This window comes from Teleopsis dalmanni, chromosome 1 (assembly GCF_002237135.1).
Source record: "Teleopsis dalmanni isolate 2A chromosome 1, ASM223713v2, whole genome shotgun sequence".
NCBI lineage: Eukaryota > Metazoa > Arthropoda > Insecta > Diptera > Diopsidae > Teleopsis > Teleopsis dalmanni.
The window spans coordinates 140291077-140310708 of NC_051846.1; the positions used below are offsets into that span (position 1 = coordinate 140291077).

A 19632-nucleotide genomic window follows, 5' to 3' on the forward strand; every position below is an offset into this window, starting at 1 on the left:
TTACAATATATACGTATATAATAATAGTATTAAATATATATTTAAAATTTTGTTGAAAATATTTCGTTAACCGTAATTAAGAGACTTAATGATCCTGCAGATATTATACTCCGTTGCTTATATGATTTTTGAAAAGTAAAGACATACAGGTCAGTTATCGTGTCTTTGTAAAAAGCATTAACCTGCTATCAGGAATATGAGCGACAATCTGCTCCGGATAACCATTTGGGTGTTATGGATTGTTGTTTGGAACTATGCAATCCACTAGATACTGTCGCTCATAGTCCTGTTGGTTGCTTAATACTGATATCATTACTGCATAGTTTTTAATAGCTAATATACCAATTTATTTAAATAGAATCAATGAATAGTGTATGTAAGAATATTGAGTATACATTACTGATAATCTCATCATTGCTAGTAAAAAATACATAATCACTACTACCAATTAGCTATCACTAATAAAAAATAAAATTTCAATTTGTTTAAGAAATATTTAATTAGTAATTAATCCAGTTCTTATATATTGAAAACAAAAATATGGCTACAAAAACCAATAAATTATATTCATTATGTGGTTAGAGGAACTGCACAGAAAAGCAATTAATTAATATGGACTTCAAAAAGTTTATATCACAAATAAATAGAAAAGTGGTTTTGCCATTCGCATGATCATAAATTATGTTTTAATTGGAGTTTTATTAACAAAAAAGTTTACATTACAATTCTCACAAGCTTGGAAAACTACATATCATAAGTACTATCGTTTCTTCTGTCATGCCGACAGACTGATTTTAATAAGCAATATTTATAAATTTGTGGGATCAGTTTCCAGGATATGTAGATATATATTCTCTTCCATTTTGTTTTAATACCGAATGATTAACTAATAACAAGAGTAATAATTGGGAACAATGAGTTTTTAATTACTAGTGAAATATGTGACAAATACAAAAATTTATAGAAGTTTCTACTCCTAAATCATGTTACAATAATTCCTGGATTTATTTATTTTTTTTCATGAGAAAGTATTGTTATATTAACTATTTGTTTAAAAGGCTCGTTTTAAATAAAAAACAAAAAAACGTTTTTTTTTTTTATTAGTATTGAGGGATTTTCATCAGTATGTTATGTTTTTTTTAAATTATAAATTTAGGTACATAAATTTAGGTTTTCTACTCTGGTCTTGTGACTGGGATGCAAAAAAAAAATTAATTTTCTCCATTTTTGCACTCGACATTTCCTTGGTTTTTTTTTATTTTTTATTTATTTATTTAGAATCTAATTTTTTGAAATCTGCTCTATATCTTTATAATAATAAAAAGTTTTATATTGTATACTTTATAAAAAATATATAATTAAGCTTGAATTGTCTTTGAATTGTCAAGATTTAAACAAATTTTATATACAGAAAATTGAATATAAAATTGCAAATTAACCACAATAATTTTATTTGATTATTATTCTATTCTGGGAGCGATATTTGACAGTTAGTATTTTATTAATAACGTGTATATTTATATTTATTAGTCTATCACAGGATATGATTTGTTTTATTCATTTTATCCTTAAAGGTGAAAATTCATATCCTTATGATAAATAGGTATTTGAATAGTATTTGAGCACATAATATTACTTATAAGAGTATAAGTATCTTAAGAAATTATTGTGTTGATGACTGTTCTTAACTCCAGAAATGTGCTCTAAGTTTATTGCCTTTTAAGAAATAATTTTTCAGAGATAATTGAAGGAAATTAACCAATACATTTTTCTCGTCTTTATTGTTAGTTGTTTTTATTTCCCTTAAACATTGCATATAATTTCGATCTAACCTGACCTGTAACTTTAATGTTAGCACTTAATATTAAAGGTCTTGAGTTGATATAAACAAATATGTATAATTTTTCGTAAAAATGTTTAAATTTAATTCTTTTTAAATGCTCAGAATTTTTTGTTACACATCTGAATATTTTTCATTTTTATAACACAAAATAATTGCCATCTTCAGATATTTTAACTCGTTTAGCCATACTACAAATGATTTTAAATCACATTGTCGTATTCATAGTTTTTTGAAATTTTGATTGAATTTTATCTGAAACTAGAAGAAAATTGCATTGTTTAACCAAATTTATCCGATTACAACGAATATTTATTCATTTAGATTTTAATTGGATTTTTTATTTCAATAACTTTGGGTAGTGAAGGAATTTCGGACGTCATCAAATCTGGTATAGAAAAGTTACTAAAGCTTCTCTTGTCTTCTATTTCCTCAATAAATAACATTTCAGATTTTCATTATTGTTGTCTTGTGTCTTGATTTTAATGATGATGACGAATAAATTATTTAAAATATTTTTTCATTTGTTTTCCGCATTCAATTGTTCAGATTGTTTGAAAAATAAAAAAAAAAAAGAAATATTTTAATTTTTATGAAATATCCAAAGAAATATGTCATGAGTTAAGCAAAGAAACGACAAGATTGGCAAAATCTTTTGTTTAAATAAATTAAGTATCTATTGGAATCAGTATCTAAAATAAGTATCTTTGGTAGTAAATAAATTTGATATTACTTTTTGTGCATGAAATTTTTTAAATATTCTTTCTCATAATATTTTAATAGTTATTGAAGAAAGATAATGGAAAGAATAAGCAAAAAAGAAAAATTAAAACGTAAATTTAAGTTAATAAATAAATCATATATAAATAAATATATATTTATATTTAAATATATTTTATATAAATCATATTTTATAAATATATATAATAATTTAATATATTTTAATAGTCTGAATTAACTGAATAAAATTTTTTTATTTAATATTTAATTATATAAATTATATATATAATTATATTATATGTTTGTTATTAAATGTAATTTATTATGTATTTTTTATATTGTATACACATAAATTTAATTTAAATGGCTTTACCTAATATAGTTTTATATTTGTTCATTTGTGTTATAATAAAACTTTACATATCCTGACATTTACATTTATATGATTATTTCTATTAAACGTAATTTAAATTAAATTCATCAAACTAGCAATCAGGCAAATATGAAAAATTGTTAATTAAATATATTATTTTACTATAAAATGATATATACATAAGATTTGTTTTATTACACATAAGGCTGAGACTTATTTGAGTTATAAAGTACAATCGAAATAGTAGAATTAAATGCAAAGACTATGTCGATATATAAAACACAAGAAAATTCATTTGCAGCAACAACGATGTTGTTTTGTGCGCAACTGGAATTATATGTAAAAATTATATGTAAAATTATATGTAAAAAAGTCAACTGAGTTGACAGAATAAATAAAGTATCTTATATTAATATTCTAAATTTATATTAAATTTGATTTAATCGTCAATATAAGAGTAGTGACTGTTTTTACTTTAACAAAAACTTTGGCTGACCTACAGCTATTTCGAGCATTGTCAAATACCCAACATCAGGGCACGAGTTTAATCCCTGGTATAGTCATAAAAATTATTTATGAATAATTAAATACAAGAAATAATACGTATGGGGCAACTCTTCAAACAGCTGTAGGTCAGTCAAAATTTCAATTAATAAGAATAATATAAAAATAATATTTGTTGTTGTAGCTCACTACGGTTCGAAACTTTTCTATTCTGAATTTATTATATTTAGTTTTATTTTTATAAAACGGGGATTTTATATCGTAACTTTAAGATCTATTGTATCCCATATTTGTACTTGAAGTATGTAGTCATTAAGTCTTCAATTAATAATAGCATTTATCCTATTTCACAAAACTTCAGTTAATCATCAAATTTTAGGAATTTTCTAATTATTCCAAAGCATGTCCTCTCCGTTTTTTATTTTCTTTTGCGAAGCCTGGATATTCTAACGAAGATGGTTTCACGCGTATGTGATGGTTTAGCCAACAATATCCAGTTGGAATATTTTTAATAGTTAGTCTAATAGTTGAACTATTTTAATGCTAGTTCAAATTATTTCTTTTTTAGTTTATTATATCTGCTTATGTTATATGTACATTTAAGCAAATTAAAATATAATAAGCCTGATGGGTTTACCCAATATAATTCTTGTTATTTTTAATTAAGCGATTTGTTGGACTGATTGTTTAAATTTAATAGAACTTGATTTTTGTTGGTTGCAATTCAAGTATTATATATAGACAATTAAACAAATAGATGTTACTATAAGAGTATTAATGATGAATGTCTGATAGTAGCCGAATATCTGCTGTAAGGTTGCTATAGGAATCCATTTGATCAAAAATTAAGAAATTTTTGAATTAACAAATTTTTTTACTTTTCCTCTTTTTCTATTTGAAATAGAGTTCTTGTCATTGGAGAAGAATAACTTTTGATTTCTACATTAACTGTAAATTTATTTCCATGTGTTATTTAATTTGTAATATCATTCTCATATAATCTTCCGACCCTTCAGCTATTATTTATTTTAACCTAGTTTCTGCATTTCATGACAAGAAGAAAAGTCTGCCAGTCTAGACTACGGTTGATTTGTTCAATTTTTTTTCAAATATGCAATTTTTCCTACAAATATTCGTATTTTATAAACAAAGAAAGAGTTTTCTTCTATCCGTAGTGCAATAATTTCATTGAATGTCTTGGCAGGGGAGCAAATAGTTTAATTAAAGTTATTTGCAATAAAATTCTAAAGGGTTTATATGTTGCATTCAAAAACTTTTGTGTCAAAAGTAAGCAATTTTGCACAAATCCCAATCCTGAAAATAGGAAAATTAAATTAAATTAAATTATTTTGCCTTAAATTGCCCAAACTTGTGTCTAATCAAATTGAAGGGAGCATGCGGAGTTCGTGTGTCTCTGCACTCACCTGTCATAGCTAGTCAGAGCCCTAATGAATCTTCATTAAACTTAACATTGTAGTGTTAATTAAGCTTTTATTACAGCAACAAAAAATCAAAAAGAAAACAGAAATAAAAGTAAGAGCAAAATAAAACAAGAAAAAGATACTGCTCAAGTTACACTGGGTTGCACGGGATGGCGAGGTTCTCGGTTCTCGGTACTCGGTACACGGTACTAGGTACACGGTTGTATGTTCAGAGTACATTTTCGCTTCATATGCTACCGACCTGCCGTGTATTTGCTGTTTGTTGTGTTTATTTTTATTGCAACTCATTTGTACTTTTGTATCTTTAATTTTGTTAGGGATTTTCCCCTTTACTTCTACGCTTCTTTTTGTTTCGTTGGTTTCTTGAGCTGTGTTTCTGTGTTTTACGTTTAATTAATCATTTTGATTGTTGCATTTGTGCTTGTTTGTTTTGTTATTTATTTTTGCTTTACTTTTGCTTTCTTTACATTTTTTTTCTTTTTTTTTGTATTTAAACAAATTTACTTAATATTTGTGGGCCCGGTATTATTTCTAAGGGGATTCACTTTTAATTTTAATTTAATTTGCTACTCAATTTGTTCACAATTTCTTCCCCGCTTTTTTTACAATTAAACTGAGCTTCTTCAATTTGTAGACTTTAAGTGCACATTTCTAAGTATTTTTTTCCTCCATAAATCTTATAAAATTTTTACTATTCTTAGAATTTCAGAATTCTGTACTTTTGAAATAATTTATTAATTTTTTTGCTCTGCGGGTAAGCGCCGCAAACAAAAGTTGGTCAAGTTCGTTTGGATTTGTTCTAACTGGTTTCGTAGAATTTTAATATGACTTTTATTTATGTTTTATTTATTTTTAAATTTAAATTTAATTTTTATTATTATTTATAATTTTGCTTTTTCGGCACTTTATTTGCCATTTTCTTGTATTTCTATCTCGGTATCTTTGCCATTCTGTGTCTTTAGCCTTAAAGCGGATTTGGAATACAATTTAACTAATTGAAAATCATAAATTTTTTATCTTTTTTCTCAAATAAAGGAAAAACTTGTTTAAAATGTGATAAAATTTATTATATTAGAACAATTCTTGCTTAGGGTGCAGCTTAGTCATTGTTAAAATCACTTTAAAAAATTTTAAATCATAAATATTTTATTTAGTCAAATAAAACAATAAATACTATTAATAATTATAACAAAGGTGTCAATAATCTTGAAAATAAATTAAATAAATTTATATATAAAAGTTATAAACAAAAATTAATTTACTTGGCTTTATATTTGCAGAACAAGGTTTAGGTTTATTGGATTACTCATAAATTATATTACACAAATTTAAAAACAAAATAAGTTTAATTTTTGTTTTTAAGTAATATCTATCTTTTTTTAATGACTATATATTGGATTTTTGTTTTAGCTTTGCTTCTAAAATAAGAGAGTTTAATCTCAGTATGCCTTAGCTTTCTGAGGTGATTCCTTGGCTCGAGAAATGAATATCTCATATAGCTTTACTAAGATGGAGGGTCTAGTCAAACCTAGAGATAAGAATATAGTCATAACAATTTTTTTATTTCAAAAATATTTTATCCAAATAATTATCCAATTTCAATTTTCAGTTAAATATCCATTCTTTGATATTACATTAAGAATTCTATTGAATATATTCTATTAAAATGGGTTTAAAAATGATCAGGATTCAAATTTAATTTCTTTTAAAATGTTTAATTATTTTTTATTGAATATCTTATTTATTTCAACATTTTTGCATCAAATGTTTTAATATTTTTATTTATCAAAATTTTTTACTGCGATTTGTTTGTAACTAAATTTTCATCCATAACCCACTTTATTTCCCTAATCAGAGCAAGCTTTTTTGATCAACCAATTGCATGATTAAATTCCGATAAAATATCCAGATACTAAAAATATCTGGACCTCCCCATTTTTATCATGCGACATTATACTGGCAATACTTAACTCCAACATTGTATTCGTTTTATTGAACGAAAGCGAAACATGGAAAGCTGCTCCACGGACTTAATAATGTGTGTAATCTTTTGTCAAAATATAAGATGTGTACTAAAGATACGATTGCCAGAAACTACAACTAATGACTAACTAATCAAAGTCGCATCAAGAATATGATGAAGAGAAATCAGCCACACGATAAAAAAATTGTTTATCACACTGCAATATTCTTGTAAGTTTTGTTGAAAATTTACTCATATTTTTTTGAGTGAATTCTGCACTGTGACCTACAGATCTATTGAATCCCCTCCTTAGAGTCCGACTATTTCCTTTACTATGTTGTGGAGAAAGTTTTTCTTACACATAAATTCATCTTAAGTTAAATAAATAATAATATTTTAATATTATAATGTTAGAATGCTACAATGATCACGTTTTAATTTAATAATATTTTTAATCAGATGTTTTCACTAGTAATTTTTAAGTTAGATAACGTTTTTATTCACCGATAATAATTCTGCTGTTAATTTTAATATTGATACCACCGATAATTAATATTATTTGTTTATTATTTTCTGTTATTGTAAAGTATATATATTTTAGTTGACGAGGACTTATACAAAAAAGCAAAAAACATTAAGTCCCAATGCACATGCAAAAACTATGCACAAAAAAACAACAAATTTGTATCAACAACTATGTTATCTTAAGCACTTATGAAAGGGGTGATTGTAAAATAGTAGATTAAATGTTAAAAGCAACACAACTTCCTGTCTATAAATAATATCAATGGAAGTACTCAACAAAAGAACATGTTCAATGTTTACTTAATTTAGTGAGTTGTTAAAGATTTTTCAATTCTTCATTAGTAATGATTAACTGCTGTGATTTTGACAATTAACAGTTATTTGCACTGCAAATGTTGAAAGACTTTTTGCAAGATATCTTTGGTGAAATGTAAAAAAAACTCAACATTAATATCAAATGCATGAAATAAACTAATAATATTTTTAACAAAGTGGAACAGACATCGAATATCATATAACACTCTTATATTCTTAATCAGTCAATCTATCTGTCTGCTGGTCTGCTGGTTAGACTTAATACTTAAAGTCTAAATAAACTCTAGTTAGAGAAGCAAATTAATCTTACATATTAAATATAACTCAAATTAGTCAAACTTAATTGCAGTCATTATATATAATTATATTTTGAATTTTACCTACAAACTCCATATCTGACGTCAGTGAAAAATAAGAATTAATATATTTTTTTATTGTTTTTGAGAGGAAAATAAATAATTTAAGTTTTTTAATAGCATTTCTATAATAAAATATAAATAAGATGCATCTGTAAATATAATGGTAAATAATATATGTGTGTGTAATATAGATTACGTATTGTCGGCTTAATGTGAAAATCACGTTAATAGATTTTTATAAAAAGATTTTTTTTATTAAGCAAAATAGTCAGTTGTGCAAATTAAAATTTTATATCAAACAAATGGTTTCGTTAAAGTTTTAATAAAAAAAATTAAGATATTATATTTTTAATTTGTAATTGCATGTCATAACTGTAATAAGTTTATAATGATATATTTTTTTTTCAACATCAAAATGGATTTTTTAGTCTGAATTTAATTTTTGTTATCAGTAGTTTTTTAATACATTTTTTCAAGTTTTCACACAAGTTAATTAACACTATATATATCTTCAAAACAAATATCTCTAAAATGGAAAATTCAATTAATTTATTTAGAGACCGTTCACACTGCCATAAATAAAGCAAAATATATGCTTTGCTTTACATATATGATTCATGATTCATCGTTTATCGGGTCTGTTTGTTAACTTCAAATCAAGAATCACGTTTTTTTATTTAATCTTATGTTAATTGTTATCAAAATTCTTCTTTCTATAACTGCACTTTGAATTTGCATATTTTTGTTTATAATAAAAAAAGACAAATAAATCTATTTTATTTTATTTACTACTACAACTGTAGTAGATATTTTGTGCTAACAACTGTTGTGGAAGATATTAAGCCTCTCATATATTAATAGAATATCGTTTACTAAAAAAGCATGGAATATCTTAGTATAGTATGCTTTTCCAAGCGCAGATCAAAACGGGATAATCACACAGAATATAATTAGTAATTTTATTTCTCATCTATTATAGACACACTATCGTTCCAAAAAGACCAATCGTTCCAATGAAGATCTGCTCTTCAATTTCTAGTTACTTGCACTCTGTTGCTACACTCTGACTGTTATTTAGACACGTTCTTGGCTACGTGGAGGCTTTGGCCGCATAAGGAAATGATTCGTTAAACTTAAATTTTATGGGTCATTCTTTTATAAGCGGAACTATTTTTGACTTCATCACCTTCGATTTGGCTAGCATTTTTTTTTATATGTTTTTTGTTTTAAATAAAAACACCAGTGAGTCAGGTACAAATTTTCAAATTTTTTTCTTAGGAACTACAACTCCATGGGGTTTCGAAAATTTGCGTTTTAGAGCAATATTTAAATGGTCATTTTAGGCTATGTGAATGATAAAGAATTAAAATTTTTTACATTGAGAAAATAACAATATGAATATATATGTATATATATATAATTTAAGTATAAGTAAATAATATAAATAAAAAAGTTTTGTTATAAAATATTTTTTTTTATGATTTAAATTTATTATGAAATTTTACTAAAAAACTAAAATTTTCCAAATAGCATTATTTTTGGAAATATATAAAAAAGAATTATAAAAGCTGTACCTAACGTTTTATATATTTATGTACTATGTTATATACATAAGTGTATTATTTATTAATGTATAATTAATGTTTAGTAATTAAGGAAATTTTTTTTTTAAATTAGTGAAATTTGTAAAGACCCACCCCTAATGTCATATATTCCGGTTTCGTTTGCTAATGCCACCAAATTTGTATTTACAAAATTACATTTTTCTAAAATGATTTTGACTCAAAATTATATAAAATTATTTTAATTTCGTTTGAGCATTTTTTTTTAGTAAATATTTTAGTATTTGCTAAACTTTAAAAATACTTTAAATAACCTAAACTCTTTTGTTTGTGTTCAACAATGAAAACCAACAATTTTCATTTGTGTAATTGAAACCGATTTTCCGGACAAAGTTCAAATGTTCAAATTTCGAAAATAACAAAAGTCTACTTTTGTGCAGGAATGTGTGTTAGTGTTGGTGTTAGAGTTTGTTTTCATGTTTGTGTGCTAGTAAGCGAGTAAGCGAGTGAGTCTATTTGTGTATTCAAGCTGATAAGTAACAATATCACATGAATTTTAGTGCATTTGTAAAACACTAAAAGCACTAAAAACACTGAAAGCAATGAAAACACTACAAACACTGAAAACAATAACAAAACACAGCAAAAAACGAAATGTTATGTCAAACCAATACAAGGCTTAGGCAGGCACACATACTTGTTTGTATTGTAAGTGAGTATGCGAGTGTGTGGGTTTTTATGTGAGTGCTGCCAATTGTTTTTTAACTTGACTTAGTTTAACATTTTTTGGGCTTTTCTATGTTACTTAATTTTTTTTAATACATTTTTTGTTGCTTTTTTTTCTATTTTTTGTCGATTTCTTTTTTTTCACTTTTAATTGAAAAGTTCAAAACATTTTTTGCAGTAAAAAGACGAAAAAAAAATTTAATGGGCGCAAATAAAATAATAAAAAACACCATTTACAAAACTCCAAACATGTTGCTACAATTGTTGCTTTTGTGTTGTACTTTGTTGTTGTTGTGGGTTTTTTTCTGGTTTTTTTTGTTACATATCGCACAGAGTTTCTGTTTCATTTTTTAATGCTTCAACTGTTGCGGCATTTGATTTCGATTCGTTTCATTTTGTGGCAATTATTGTTGCTAATTTTTATGCAATCGCTTCCATAATCATTTTACCATGAATTTTTCCCCACCTTCCCGCTCGCAACAGCACTTCCAGCACCCAATGCTGTTTTAAATGCCATCAACGACAGCATCAACAAACATTTAAAGTTCACGAGTACAGCGGAACGCACAGATATCAAAAGCAAATATTGATTTTTATTAAGTCTGACTTCATTACTGATTTTTAATTTTATTTTCATTTCCATTTTTATTTGTATTTAATATTTAATTTAAATAGAAATTATATTCGCTTTCAGCTCAGCTCAGCTTAGCTCAGATTCAGATACACCGATACACACGTTCTCACAGATATGCTATGATTATTATTATTACATTTTTTGTTCGTTTTTTTTTTAGTTTTTTTTTTTTGTTATTTTATTTAACATTTTAATTGCATTTTAATATTCGCTCTTAAGCTTGGGATTTACCTAAATAGGTTTTATCAAGTCCGTAGTCGTTGTTTATTATAATTAGTATTTTTTCAAATATAATTTAATAAAAATATTTATAATAAATTTTAATGTAATTAATTGTTATCAGTTTTTGTGCTGTTATTGTGTTATTGTTTTTGTAAATCTATCATTATGTCATTATAGTTAAAATTTATGGTATTTATAAAATCGTTTAGTGATTAATATTTTAATGGTTTCTGTAATTCAGTTTAGGAGTTGAATTTCTGATTGCAGGCATCGTTATCTGCTCGATGCTGAATTATTCTATTATAGACGAGGGTAGCTTAATAAGTTAGTAATAACCACACTCAAGAAATGTTATGGTTGTTTCTTTTAGTTGGAAGAGTGGTGTGTGTATCTGTAATCTAGAGATTTATTATACAACTTTAATAAAGTTTAAGTATTTCTTCAACTGTTTTATAGTAACATTTTTGTTTTTCTTATTTATAAATTCATCTCAAGTAAAATAAATAAAAATAATTAAATATTATAAAGTTAGAATGTTATAAATGATCACGTTTTAATTTAATATTTATACAGGTGTTTTCATTAGTAATTTTCAAATTTAATAACGCTTTTATTTGCCAATAATAATTCTGCTGCTAATATTAATATTGCAATTAACGCTAATTGTATTATTATTATTTGTTTATTCTATTGTTTTATAGCAAAATTAACACATACAGTTAATGGGTTTTTGTGTAAAAGAGCACAAAAAATTAAGTGCCATTGCATATGCAAAAACAATGTGCAAAAATCAACGAATTTGCAACAATAACTATTGCATCTTGTGTACTATGGGAGTTTCTTTAAATATCAAAAGTCGTAAAAGGGAAGAGTGTGAAATAGTAGATTATTCATACTGAAAAATTATTAAGGGTTGAAAGGAGTATAACTGCCAGTAAAATAATATGCAGATGATATCGTGTTTGTAAACTATGTAAACTGCATGATATAGAAACTCAGAATCAATACTTAATTTGATACTTAAGTGAGGACACAATTTAAAATATGTTATACTTAATCAATAATATATCGATAAAAATATATAAAATGTATTAAAAAGTCATTGATAACAATCAGTAAAGTTGAATGGTGTAAATGATATTGTGGATATCTTAAGTAAACAAGTTTATAACATTTTGCTAGAGTAATTCCATATGGAAAAATTATTAGCGGAGCATGTACCGTATAACATAAGATCCATAACGTAATCATGCGAATGCTTCGCAGAAGAGTTCGCACATATGAATATTTAAATTTTTAGTATAATCCAATAGCGTTTCCGTGTGGATTTTCAACTACCGATTTGATATGGATGCACTATTTTATTCCGAAAACGCAAGAGTAGATGAAACAGACGACTTCTGTAACTATATGTCTTCTAAAAATATTAAATTACTTTAATATAGCTTTTTTTCATTTGGTGATGAACAGTAATGAACTACAACAACAAAATTTTCTTTCATTTTAGTGAATATTTTATTGAATTCACTGGGCTTTAGAAATATATATGGATTTTATAGCTCTGTATATAATTATTGTACTATTTATGTCAGACCTAAAACTCTGAATCTCTGAGTCAAAGCTGTACGAAATTTTTACCGTTCATGCTAATGTGAAATATTTTATTGAATATTTCAAAAGAGTATTGAGTATTTAACTATAATTAAAACAGCTGTATAGTCGCTGATTTAATTAAATTAATTTAAATGAAATTTGGTTGTTGTAATTCTTTAAGTAAAATAATTTTCATTAGTCACAATTGGCTTCAAAAATTATGAAAATAATATAATTTATTTTTTTGTTTCACCACTGCATCATGTAGTGCATCATTAGTGAATAGCAATTGCAACAGCAAATAATTCGGCGATAGCAATTCCGCTCTATGGATCACATTCGGCTCTATTGGCTCTTTATTCAATTCTAAATTTTGAAAAACGATTTCCTTGCATAAAAGTATAATCGAATTCGGTAGCCATGTGTCCAAAATGTGTATGAGTGTTCAACTATTACGTTGACCTCGAAGAATTTTTTTTTCAGGAAATAAGCAAATAAATTTCAAGAGCATTATATATGAGTACAGTTCAAAGGTGATAATCTAATGAGAAAAATATATTTGAAAGTAAGCAAAACTGGAACTCATTTAATTTTTCGCTGACTCATCAAACGACCCCGTACATGTGAGTGAAATATCTATTCAATCTATGAAATTCATGGAATTGGTCATAATTATAAGTTAATAAATGGTAATTATGTCTTTGACAAAATGATTACATTGCATGCTTATGTAGCTTAGTCGATATTGTCTTTAAGTATGGGCTTCACTACAGAAAACGTCTGTGTTATCGCTGTTGTATCTTTGATGGGTGATGTCTGATGTGCTCGCAGTCATCATTACAGAAAAATTACACAAATATTGTAATTTTCAGTACACTTAAGACTCTTGTGTGTTGAGGTTGATTCGAAGTAATTAGTTTACATAATTTATTTTATTTAACATTCATATCATATCATTCAATCTATCTTCTTGTTTATTCATCTGTCGGAACAATAAATATTCTATCCGCTGTAAGTGAAATAAATGAAGTCGTGAATGAATTTCTATTTGCATGCAGGGGTCAAGGGAGTTTGGGGGTTTTTTATTGCAATAATTTTCCAGTTATTAATTTTTCGATTACAAAAGAAAAAACACAAAAATTATTTCCATGAAAAGTAAATCAAACACCAAAACGAATACTGCAATTAGTCATTAAAATCGTAATTTTAACGTCCATTGTCGTATATGTTGTTGTTATTCCTATTATTGCTATTGTTAATATTGGTGTTGTTGTTGTTGTTGCTGTTGTTGTGATATAAATTTTATTGTTGAAATTGAGCGTAGAAGCACTTAATTTTTGCCGTTCACTTACTTTAATTGTTATTGCTACTCTTGTTAAGTAGTTGCAATAAAACAATATTTTGTCTCTTGCTGCAACCATTCGATACGGATTTGGTTGGTGCGGCTGTTAGATACAAATACCAATATCCCTCAATTAAGTATCTCATAATTACGCAAATCGTTACGGTTTTGGAGGCCGTGTGTCAAATTTGCCTTAAAATTGCCTCTCAACTTCAACGTTCATTCCGTTGGTGCTGGCGCTGGCTTTGGCGATTTGAAGTTTGGTGTCAGTCGAGCTGAAAGCGGATTTGGAACAGATTTGAATATATATAGAAATTTCCATTTATTATGCTTGTCGCAAATGACAAAATTGTTCAAATAAAAAATACCGATTTAAATAATATGTAAATTCCTTTGCAAGACTGTTAAGCTTCTAAGCTATTCTCCCATGGATTTCGTTTTCAAATTTTTAGATGTTTGACGAAATTTAGAAATTAATCGGATTTGCTTTAATATATTTATTAGTTTTTTTCTTTTATTGCTTTTCAATGACCTTCAATTTTTAATATTATTTTCTGAAGTGGTCTGCGTACTTCATTTTATGCATTGCGATTTGTGTTACTTGGTTACAGATTCAGTTATCTTTCATTACTTTCACAAATTCTGGCTACTGAGTCAGTAACTAAGGCAATCGCTTGTACTTACTTCTACACGATGATAAAGATTAATTACAGTTTTGTTTTCCTAAGTCATGAAAAGCTCTTAGTGGTTTTGAGGTAAGTAATGACTTAAATTTTCCAGAATTCAGGAGTATTAATGAATACATTTGTAATTCCTCATTGAAAACAGCAGTAGGTAATACAGTTTAGAGGGCAATAGCAGGATAATAATGTGTTCAAGAAAAAAAAATTGTTAAAAAAATACAAGTTCATTTGGTATTCATGTACGAAAATATAATAGAAAAACTTTTATAAAAATTTTCTAATGAATCTCTAATGAAGTTCCATATGCACTCCCATTCCAGTTTGTATGTTTCCTGGGAGGACATGAGTGCCATTATAGCTACCTAGGTGTAAATCAGTATTGCAATTTTACGGTTCCGATAGTTATGTTCAAGATTGAATTTGGCGCATCTATCTATTGTGTATATTTCGACTTGAAAGATATTTATATTTCTTTCTAGGGTTTTGACCAAGCCTTCTCAATTCTTTTTGTTGCCAAAGTTATGCTTTACAATCATCTTGTCCGCGGCATTTCAGTTAATGGGTATCAAATTTCTCAATGTTGGGCTCAAGATCCGTGATCTTGTGTGTAATTACTCTTAGAGCAGTCTTCTTTGCTTGTGATTGCACATGGATGTGAAGAGGTGTGAGTTCCAGACATACTTAGATTGATCACGTAGGATATATTCTCATTGTTCCCGTTATGCTTACACACATAAGTCGCCGTAACTTGTTGTGTGATCTAAACAACTACTGTATAAGACGATTATCCTACCAGCACTAACGTTTTAACGCAAGACTTAACTGCTTAGTAAAAAGTAAACTAACCTTTTGTGTTCGGTAAAAAGTTCTACAGAAAATTGTGACATGTAGGCAATTATAAATTAAAAGATTCAACAACAATTATTCATGTACTCTCAAAATTTTCATTACTTTTGATAAAAACTGTTTTGAGGACTCTGTGGAATGCTTTCTTACAGGCACCACATTCAAAATGACAATAACTCGTTGAATGATAATAACCGCTGTGAACTATGGGGTTTTTTGGTTTAGATATATCCGGTTAGTTTTTACTTGGTAAGGTTATATTTTGTGCCAGTTATTTTCTGCTTTTGCAGTTGTTTTTTTATCTGATAATGCGTTTAAACGAAGATACGGTCATTCCCATTTTTGATATTATTTTGTAATCTTAAAGCGTTGTTATCCGCAACTGGCTTACTATGAGACTAGCAAATAAACAATCTTCTTTGCTATTACTGGGGATAGCAAAAGTACTATTTTTGATCCCATCTCTACACTTTTGTATGAATTGATACCACTTTAGACATCTGTAAAAATATAAGCATTGCTATATACCATAATGTCTCACTACTTCGTGGTATCTTAACTGTATCACACACTTAGCTTTACGATTTTAATCTGAAAGTATAATAATAATTTTATTTCTTAATGGCCTCATTGGTTAATAGCTAAAAAATACATTTTCAAAAAGAAATTATTTTTATATTTTTGGATACTTTAGGTAGTACCCTGAAGATGATTATAGAATATAGGCCATATATTGGTTTAATAAAATTTTTAAAAAATAAAAAACAATTTTATAAAGTATTATTAAACTATTGACTTAATTTGTTAGTGATTTAATAATATTTAAATATTTTAAATTAATATTAAAAAATTATTATTAAAAATTTTTGGTCATTAAATTAATAAATTATTAACCTAAAAATATAAAAAAATTTTGTTGTTGATTTTTATAGAATTAAAGTCTTTTATTGTTCTGGTTTAATAAAGTATAGTATATAATAAATGAAAATAGTGCACTATTATAGCTTGAAAATTTAGGTTGCCCTTGTTTTCATTAAGTATCTAAATTTAATTTGTAATTATATATTTAATTTAATATTAATGATGTTATTATTAAACTATTAGTTAAAAATCAATTAACACTATTTATATATTAATGGCTATATGTAAAATATACATCATTATTCAACAATAATATATATGTACAAATGTCGTATATAATTATAAATAATTATTAAATTTAATAATAAGCCATAAGATGTTGGCTGCTTTTGCCTCGTTAATTAATTTTTTAATATTGTTTTTAAATTTTAATTAGTAAATTATTTAATTAAAATTTAATGTAATTTCAGATTTCAAATTAAACCAACCCAGCTGACAGCAGTTTTTTGAACTTCATCACAAAAGCGTGAGTTAAGCGGAATCAATGGAATAAATTGGAAGAAATTATTGAAAAAAAAATACAAATAAAAATACTTTGTAATTATTAAATTCAAAAGAAACTTATTTACATACTATAAAACTGTCAAATTAAATAAAAAAATAAAAATATTTCAATATTTCCTCAAAAAAAAAAGAAAAACGAATGTCGCTGCAAGGACTTCGCTTTCATTTTGTCCAAAAAGTGAAATTCTCAACCTAAAATCTGCATAATTCTTGAGCTTAAGTACACAATACCCAATCTGTTCCGATAACGACTTCAGTGCAAAACAGCAAAACAGCAAAGCAGAAAACTTATTTTAATTTCCCTTAACGTCAGATACAATTTTTAAATCCATAAATGTAAGACGAAACGTGACGTGTGTTGCGTGCTTTAATGCCTTTTATTTTTTAAATACTTTTGCTTTAGCGAAACCAGATAAATAGCAAAATAATAGTGATAATCGCTGCTGAAAGCAAAAAGTAAATAAGTTGAAAAGTCATTAAAATATTCAATCAAAATTTTACTTCTCAACATTTACCTCAACTCGAGCAAGTAATCGCTGCCGGTAATTCTACGGAACACGACGTGTACGCGAGTGTATCAAAAATTTTCTCCGCCTTGTCCATTGAGTCGTCTTGTATCGTGTATCTTGTATCTTGTATCTTCTTTCTTATATTTTTTATCTGATTATCGGTTTTGTCGTTGTTTCGTGGGTTGCTATTGCGGCCCTTTCACTAATTCGCGTACGTGTAATCTTTTGCGTTCATTTTATGCAGCGAAGAGATACTTCGATTATTTCGATTACTTTTCTGGAATAAGCTGAGCCAACACAAGTCAACTTGAACGGAGTTAATTTAAGTATTGCACCGCAAACATCTGAAACAAATAAGGTATGTTTAAATATTTAAAATTATTTTTTTTTCTTATATCCCCTACCGACTTTAAGTACATTAAATAATGAAATAAATATTTTAATCAAATATTCACGAGTCTCTCTGTGTCCTCTACATATAGACGTTTTTTGTACTTCTATTGGGCTTGAGTAAAATGATATAATGAGTACCTCGGCCTTACTCTCTCTCAAGACAAAAAAGTGTTAACTACTATAATAAAGTATAATTTACTTTCTTTAGTAATTGAAAATTGGTAAGACAAAAAAATACTTGTCAACTTGGTTTGTTAACTGAAAGATAGTTTTAACAGGTTTCAATTTGATATGCATAAGATTCAGCCATAGTACATTTGTAGATAACGCAACTATACTATATTATATCTCTACTAATAATAGTTCTTCAGTAATAGTTCGTTGCTTTATCTACAAAAATACTATGACTGAATCTTATGGATGTCTATAAGATACTATAATATACTATATATATAGTATATGTTATATATACTATTATATATACATATAGCATAATATAGTATGGTAGTATATTATAGTATAACAAATCATTATCTATGAATCAACATTCAATATTCATTCCGATACTCGTATAATACCAGAATAAATCGATAGGATGGCTTTTGAAAAGTAATTTGTATTTGTATTCCTATGAACATGTTGAAAAAGTCAATATTTTGACTTTTGAATACTTGAGGAGTTGTGACTATTTCCACAGGTAAGGGAAAAAACACTCCGGGGACACCGTTATAATACGATTAAACCTATAACAGCCAAATTGATTTTTGCTTTAAATACTATTCCGGAAATTGACTTTAACAATTTTTCACAAAATTGACAAAAATGTTGACATAATTGTATTATCCTGAGAGGAGGTTACACTAAAACCGATAAAATGGATTTGTTTTAAAAGAATACGAAAGAAATTTTACTTTTTTATTTTATTAGAGTGAGCAAAAAAAGGAGCGCTAAACATAACATCTATGGAAGTTTTTTATATTGCATACTGAATGCTCTATTAGAGAAGCGAAGAGATGCTCCTGTATCCAGAGTTGCTTCTTCCATTTGGTTAACAATTTAACAATGTTGTGTTAGTGGTCTTGAACCTGTTTGTTCGATTTTAGTTTGTTCAATTTTCGCGTTTTAAGCCTATTATACGTCCAATTTAGGTGGTCGGCGTGTCATACTCTTGGAAATGGAGTGATGAGCTTTTCGCTATAAATACATATATATATGTATTTACAAACATTTTTCAAAATGAAAAGCATAAAGTTAGTTCAGCTATTCCAAATTTTTAATTTCAATAGCACTGAGCTATAAAAAGTGAAATAAAAAAAATGACAACAATAATATATGTAAAAAATAGATAAAATAGATATAGATAAAATAATTTCTATCTCATCAAAATCTTAAAAAAATTTTTTTATTTGATAATTTTTACCCGTCGTTTCGGTGATATTTGTCCAATTCTTTAGGGATATCCCAAACTTCAGATTAAAAGGGATTATTTTTTTGTTTTCGAAAAGGCTTCTTTGAATCTTAAAAAAAAAACTGGTTTTTATTAAGATGGTTTTTATTATTTTTGTTTTTCATACTATAATTAGACTATAAATAAAATAAAATAATGTTATAAATAAGACATATAACATATTAAACAGAATAAACTGGTCAAGGTAG

The 19632-nt window shown here is 26.5% G+C and overlaps 1 protein-coding gene and 1 long non-coding RNA gene across 3 annotated transcripts in view; one reads left to right on the forward strand and one right to left on the reverse strand.

Annotated features, from left to right (window-relative positions):
• Nucleotides 1-17261: 17261 nt before the first annotated feature.
• LOC119669039 lies at nt 17262-18141 on the reverse strand. Its single transcript, XR_005251555.1, has 2 exons — nt 17988-18141; nt 17262-17927 (listed from the first exon to the last, which is right to left on the reverse strand). It is a non-coding gene; the product is annotated as an uncharacterized LOC119669039 (long non-coding RNA).
• The window catches only part of LOC119669037 (furin-like protease 2), a gene marked incomplete at its 3' end in the record, with an annotated part of 541440 nt that continues 539687 nt past the window's right edge, over nt 17880-19632 (forward strand). For both annotated transcript variants that reach the window (XM_038078764.1, XM_038078763.1), the window contains 1 exon segment: nt 17880-17941.